The 7,857-nt window shown below is 37.6% G+C and overlaps 1 long non-coding RNA gene across 1 annotated transcript; it reads left to right on the forward strand.

The window, feature by feature from the left end:
• The first annotated feature begins 219 nt into the window (after positions 1–219).
• LOC103464040 (uncharacterized) lies at positions 220–1,003 on the forward strand. Its single transcript, XR_533582.2, has 3 exons — positions 220–445; positions 543–622; positions 720–1,003. It is a non-coding gene; the product is annotated as an uncharacterized LOC103464040 (long non-coding RNA).
• Positions 1,004–7,857: the final 6,854 nt, after the last annotated feature.

Here is a 7,857-nt window from a genome sequence, read left to right on the forward strand (position 1 = left end):
GGTTTCAGAAATAATTATTATCAATTTTATTGTGCTTTTTATGATTATTACTATAACAGTCATTGACGTTATAACTGCATGGAGGCTTTGTTTGTTGCGACTTAAGCAATGTTCTGGCGGAAAACAACAGATGACACCACGGCGGTCCAAAAAGGCCGAACTCACGGTAAGAAAGCTTTTATAAATAGTGAGCGCGTGCAGTGTGCTCACTTGCTTTGTTTGTTTCTTACAGAAAGCAGTCTGTCGTTTTCTTAATGCCGAAACAAGTATAGGGTGAGATTTTGTATTGTAATCTCTATTACATGTGATGTTCTGAACTCTTAAAAATACTCGCATCTTCTTTGATTTTTTTCAAACCTGAAAAATGGCCAAGCCGTACCAGCCAGGCCTCAGACCACGGTGCAGAGGAGCTCTTACGGAGTCCACCAGGACGAAGAGAAATTCAGTAAGTTATGATTTCACATTTAGTGAATAGTGAACACTTGCATATTTGTAAGGAAATCTGATTTTCTGGTTATTTTATTTATTTTGTTATAACGCAGTACAGCAAGGCAGAGTGTGGAAAGCAGTAAAGATCTACAAAATGGCGGATGGAGGACGGACATGAGGACGAAGTATAATGGTTGGTTGAGAATAATTTTAACTTATTTACTTATGTATTTTTGAGAAAGCGATATATTTGCTACAATATTTTCTTAATTTTACATTTATTTTTACAGACACTCCACAGAATGGGAGTCACATTTGTGTCAATCAGACTCTTCAGGAACTTTCTGATGTCCATGATGAGGACAGAAATGCAACTGTGTGTGAGTATCTACTATTTTAGAATGTTGATTATATTTTATGCTTCAATATTGTTTATGTACTTAATGTAATTATGCTATTTATTGACAATGTCCTGAACACAGCAGAAGTTTGATCATGTTTGGACAGAAAAACACTGCCAGATGGTCCAGAAATGGACAAGCATTTATGTCTTATTTTATGTGCAAACAGTAAAAAAAATAAAATGAAATAAAGAAAAAAAAAACTTCTTTGTCTCTTTTATGTTCTTCATATATGAACATGTTGCGTATAAGCAAAATCAAATGAATATATTTTAATACAGCATTTATTATTATATAGATTTTTAAAAAATACAGCATTAAAATATTAATGATTGGGGCGGGGTTTATTTATAAAGACATAAGTGCTATCCAATGGGCACACATCAACCAATCAATCACATGTCAATGATAACTGATGTCATTGTTTTTTATCCAATGACAGAATCCACGTGGGTTTGCTGAAGCGCCTTTGCATATGCTAGGCTATTTGTATGCTAAGTAGAGTCATTAACACCCCCCCCCCTCTCCCCCGCACCGCCACTCCCCCCCTCCAAGGATTCCGCAATTGACAGATTTCGACTCCCGTGAGTGAAAATGTAGACTGTCGATTGCTGTCGACATCTGTCGCTGACTAGCTGCGTTCGCGTCAGAATACAGGGTCAAAAATCCCACTTTTGGTCCAGTTCAACTTTCTTCCACCTTTCAGTGTCTCATGTTTGGTGCACCCTTGCAAAGTCCTAACGGGCAATTTTGTGGCGTTGAAGAAGACGTGGCCTTTGAAGACATTTTTTGTTTCTGAAGCCCTTCTCTCGCAGATGCAGTCTGATGGTTATTGGGCTGCAGTMAGCACCAGTAATGGCCTTAATTTGGGTAGAGGACCGTCCCGTGTCTTGATGGACAGCCAATCGGATCCTGCGGCTCAGAGCTGGTGAAATTTATTTGGGTCTACCACTTGACTTTTTTGTTCCATAACCCTCAGAATCATTTAAAAAATGCAAAATGAATGACTGTCTTACTGCGTCCAACCTCAGCAGCGATGGCACGTTGTGAGAGGCCTTGCTTATGCAGCTCAACAATCCTACCATGTTCAAAGTCAGTGAGCTTTTTTGCTTYTKCCATCAGGAGGYCTTRACASTGTAAAGACTTGACAGAAAATGACATAGAATCCAGATTTTTGCACAGCTTTTGGCTTTTAAAGACTATGGTCTTAAACTTTTGATCAGCTGAAAAAAATCATGTTTGAGTGTAAATGCAGTTTTCAGAAAATTCCCTGCTCAAAAGTTCTTGTCTCTTGCACTGATTTTTTCCTTTAACATTGTGAAACTCTACTTAGAACCTTCTTAAGATCCAATAGTGCAAAATGCAAATTCTTGCAAGTTTTTGACTGGTCTTAAGATTTTGATCAGGAGTGTATTGCCTAGTCAGTCATTTGTATTGTAATAATTTGGAATTTGTGTTAGCAGATTGTGTATGAATCGAAGTGCAGGCTTCTGACCACTCCTCACTCGGCTTGCTCTCTCCCAAGTCCGTTTCCCATGTTTTTAGGATGTTGGCCGAAGATTCTTTACATTTGTCAACAAACAAGGAATAAAGAAGAGACACCTGTCCTATGTCATATAGGTGACTTACAATAATGTCTTCTAATGAAGACAAAGAGGGTAGATCAAGATTATTTTGTTGCTTTCATTAAATGAAACTCTGAACTTGAAGATATTTATAGAAATGTCTTGTAGGAATGTCATGTTTGTTTTTAAGGTCTTCGAATGTCATAAATACTCTCCCTATAAAAAATCAGATATCTTAGCTATCCCCTTAGCAGACCAGAGATGAAGTTAGACCATTGGTTAAGATTTCAGCTTGTGGGTTTGAGTAAATTAGCTTCACCCAGCTAAGAAATTTCCCTCCTATACCAAAGCGTTCYATAACAGCAAACATATATTGCCATTCTATTCTGTAAAAGGCCTTCTCTGCGTCCAGTGACAGAATAGCATTGTCTGGAACTTCAGATTTCTCAAAAACTACATTAAACACCCTTCTGACGTTGTGAAAACCCTGTCTTCCTTGTACAAAACCATTTTGATCAGAGTGGACCATCATGGGTAAAAGTAGAACTTCCTAGCTAACATCATCCATTTTGTTACACCCTTGTCCCTTAGTGGGGTCAGCAGGGGTGCTGGTGCCCATCTCCAGCTAATGTTCTGGGCGAGAGGCGGGGTACACCCTGGACAGGTCGCCAGTCTGCCGCAGGGCAACACAGAGACACACAGGACAAACAACCAAGCACACACACACTCACACCAAGGGAGAATTTGGAGATGCCAATTAACCTGATAGTCATGTTTTTGGACTGTGGGAGGAAACCGGAGTACCCGGAGAAAACCCATGCATGCACAGGGAGAACATGCAAACTCAATGCAGAAAAACCTGGGCCGGGAATTGAACCCAGGACCTTCTTGCTGCAAGGCAACAGCTCTACCAAATGCGCCACTGTGCAGCCATCCTAGCTAACACTTTACACAAAATTTTAACATCATTATTAATAAGAGAAATTGGCCTATATAACCCACATTGGTTAACCCACACAGGTTTACCTTTCTTCAGAAGTAGGGAGTTGATTGCTGTATTAAGTGAGGGAGGAAGAGATCCTTTTTTAAAGGATTCTTGATACATGTCAAGCATTGGAGGTATCAGTTTGGATTGAAAAATTATCAGTTTGGATTGAAAAATTTTATGTATTTCAATTGGAATTTCATCAGGCCGCGGGCTCTTACCACCTTTCATACCGGATATAGCCTCAAACAATAATTGTGCATTGAGCTCAAAATCAAGTGATTTTAAGGATTCGTTATCTAGGGGAGTAAATTCTAATGAACCCAAGATATCAGTTTGTGCCTGGGGAGCCAAGTCTGAGTAGTCTGAGCTACAGAATTTGTAGTAAACATTTTCTTTTGGGTCAGATGTAAACACCCCTTCAGCTGTTTGAATTGAGTTTATTGCTTTATCTGTTTGTTCCTGTTTGATACGCCAAGCCAACAACTTACTGGCCTTTTCACCTTGTTCAAAATACGACTGTTTCAGTCTCATTAAACTTTTAATTGCTTTATTTGTAGATAGCATGTTGTATTTAGCTCATCACCTAAGAACTTCTGTGTTTAGTTGGGTTGAAGGATTATGAAATAATTTGGTTTCTATGTTTTTAATAGATTTCACAAGTTGTTCCAATTCTTGTTTATTAATTTTATACTTGAAGCTGGTAAAACTGATCATTTGACCTCTTAAGAATGCCTTAAAGGTCTCGCATCTCACAGTAGCCGTGGTTTGGTGAGTGTTCAATTCAAAATACATACTATTTTTGTTCGAATAAATTGGATGAAATCTTGGTCCCTAAGCCAAATTGATTGTAGATGCCACTTTGATGAAAAGGAAAGATTAGGAACCTTAAGGCAGAATGACACTGGAGCATGATCAGTTATTAATATACTGTCATGYCAACTATTAGTAATGTGTGSARYTRGATYAGCTGAGACTAAAYARTWATCAATTCTTGAAAATGTTTGGCAAGTACTAGAATAGCATGAGAAAGAAGACTGATTAGGATGCATATTTCTCCATATATCAACCAAATCGAGATCTTTCATAAAGTTAAGTAATTCTTTTCTTGTTTGAGCATAAGAGATGTCTTTGCCTGTAGATCTATCTAGCGTTGGTATGAGCGTACAGTTAAAATCGCCTCCTATGATGTACCCTCCAGGAAGCGACACTATAGACAGAACAGGTGTCTAAAAAAAGCAGGGTTATCATTAATTGCCCCGTAAACATTGACCAAATTTAGTTTCACAGACAGAATCACACATTGTACGATTAGATATCTGCCATATCGATTCTCAGTTACACTGATGAACTGGAATGGCATCGAGCTGTGGATTAGTGTAATTGCGCCCCTCGAGTGTGAGCTAAAGGAAGTAGAAAAAACCCGACCATGCCATCTTCTCCTCACTCTACTAACATCATCAGGGGTCAAATGAGTCTCCTGGAGGAAAACTATCTTAGCTTTTAATTGTTGAATCCTTTTCATCACCTGTCTCAGTTTGACAAGTTTATTCAGGCCTCTTACATTCCAAGAGGTTAACTGAAGGTCAGTGGCCATCAGAAAAACGAAATAATTATTTCAGTTATGTGCATTTAAGAGTGAGCTGCAGATGGAAAACATGACGAATAAAGACAAGAATGTATAAACACAACAAACAACAATTGAACAATAGAGCGTAAATCCCCAAATGAAGTACGACCCTCCCCAACCCACAGAGAGCATTTCCCAAGGAGCCATCCAGGCTCGGCCATAAAGCCCTACTGGTCCACCCCAGCACTCGTGATGGAGAGAAACAGCATAATAGAAAAACCCCATCAAACCACAGCCCCCAGATAATCAGTGATGGAATTAACAACCAATAAACTATAATAAAAATAAACACAAACTTGCATGTATTAACCTTGGTTACCCTAACCATATTGTATATTGACCATGTGTATTAAACACAAAATAGAGATGCATTAATAACCCATATAAACCAGCAAGCCAAAAAATTGAAAAGATCTGAATTTAGAAATGCGCTTAGAGATATGTGACCATCTTTGCATACATAGTGAGAGATGATTAGACAGTGTCACATATTTTGATCTGCCACTTCACAACAGAGCAGTGTTAAGAAAATAAATTTAAAATATGCTAGTTGTAAAAACTTAACCATATGTTCAATATTAGATAAAATTCATAGTGTTTTAAATAAGGAAATTCACTCCAAATTATATCCATGGTTCAATTAGCGTAATCTCTTATGTAGGATAGTTCTATTGAAACATATTACACTAAGTTGAATTAAAATAACTTGACATGTAGTTCTCTATAATTTAGAACACAGCTAGTTTCTCTGTGGACTGAGCAGGCATTCACAGGGGGTCGTGGCTCTGTGTGTGAGTTTAACCTTTTGAAGACTTTGATAAGATTTAACAGTTGGTGTAAAACAATCTGGTTCTGCAAACGAGTAGAGCTTCCTCTTGGGACAGGGTCATAAAAACATCTTTCTTCATTCAAAAGAAAATAACACTTCTTTGATCTTAAAAACAGGTTTTTACTGGAACATAGTCAACTAGATTTAAATGAACTTAGCTAAGGACACTCCCCTAATTAGAATACAGCAGAGAGATGGAAACACACCCTCCTTTCAAAGTATAGCACCTGAAACCTTAACTTCAGATCGCTCAGGTGTTACCCATGATGCTGTCTCCGTGGAACGGTGTGTTGGTGAAATGGTTCCCCGTAACGTTTGTCGTGGTGTGTGGATGTCTGTGGAGTGAGGTAAATATTGAATTGGATGTTGGTTTGTGATTTTATTGAGTTTTGTCAGTTTCATTAGTTGTTTGTCTAATAAATGTTGTTTATGTTTTGGACTTGGAAAAATGTTTTGACTTTATTAGTGATGGGTAAATGAGGCGTAATGAGGCGTTTTGACTCATAGCAACACTGTATTGATACTGTGTTGATACTGTGTCGATACTGTGTCACGCAATACTGACACCTGCTGGACATTCAAAATTCCTACAGGCAACGTAGTGATTTGATCAAGTCTGTACAAAAAGATTTTAAGTCTTTGTATTTTCTTGAATATTATATGTTGTTTTATGTCATATCTTCAGTTACATTTAAAATATATTTGATATACAGTCAATAAAGAATGTGAACATTTACCATAAAGTGAAAATTTAAGTTAATGTGTTTGGAATGAGGATGCATGGAATGTTTTTTTCCCACACATTTTTATTAAAAAAAGTTTTTACAACCTTTTGAAATTAAGTCTGTTAAGCTTTTTGACAAAACTTCTGCTGTAGAAAAAAATTAAGTACACATTACATTTACAGCGAACCCTTGTTTTTATTAGGGGTTGCGTTCCGAAAATAACCCTTGATAGGCGAAATCCGTGAAGTAGTTACCTTTATTTTTTACAGTTATTACACAGCATAAATAAATACTCTACATTGAAACCAAAGAACAAAACCTGTTTTCAGGTCAGCGGATGTGCGTGTGCATCAATCGGTCATTAATGTGATCCGGAGTCATGTCATTAAAGCGTCTCCTCCAACCCGCCCCGCCAGATTCACAGCTGTATCTACGAGAGAGCAACGGATCTCTTCAAACGAGCCTTCGGTCGGGTTTTGCGCTGCCTCTGGCCACAGTTTTTTTTTCCAGCAGACATTGAAAGTTTCAGTTTCCATCTCCTGAGTGGTCAATCTGTATTAAACACCGTAATGTTATTGGCACTCAGGTAGCGCGGAGACTGTTTTTACCAATCATATGGTCAATTAGGACGAAGAACACTGTGGAAAAAAAACTGTACAAAAAAATCTGCGAAGCAGTGTCGAGAAAAGTCGAGCTCATCCCACTTCCCCATGCTGGAGATTTTAGTTTAATAACAACAGTGAATAAAGTTATCTTTAAAATTAATTACACAGGTGACATCAAGACCCAACAGTAGAGTCAGACGGTAATAAAATTAATCTGGTTGTGTTTGTTGTTATTGTGTCCTGCAAACTTTGCTTTAATTCTACTTTTTTCTATTAAATCATAAAAAAATCATAGTCAGGCAGAAAGAGAGTCATGGAACTGGTTGATATCTTTCCAGGACACACAGAAAACAGGTCACAAAGGCCTGGAGCTACTAGTAATCTTGTACTATGATTTAATGTTGAATGAAACTCATGTAATCTTTGTTTTTATTTGCAAAATAAATTTATTATGTTTTAAAGATGAGTAAAATACATGTAATCCTTTCTTTAAAGGTTACAGGTTGGAGAGTAGAAATGGCAAGACCATAGATAGATAAAAAGTGTCTGATGCTGCGTTACAAATATAGGCTGGAGGGGTGAAAGAACAGTTAAGCAGAGAGAAGAGAGGAAGTGAGATTTTTAGACTATATCTGCATCAGGTGTGAATACAGATAAGAGGACTTCAGCAAGAAGTTTTAAAGAACAA

The sequence above is a fragment of the Poecilia reticulata genome, linkage group LG4 (genome assembly GCF_000633615.1).
Source record: "Poecilia reticulata strain Guanapo linkage group LG4, Guppy_female_1.0+MT, whole genome shotgun sequence".
Lineage (NCBI taxonomy): Eukaryota > Metazoa > Chordata > Actinopteri > Cyprinodontiformes > Poeciliidae > Poecilia > Poecilia reticulata.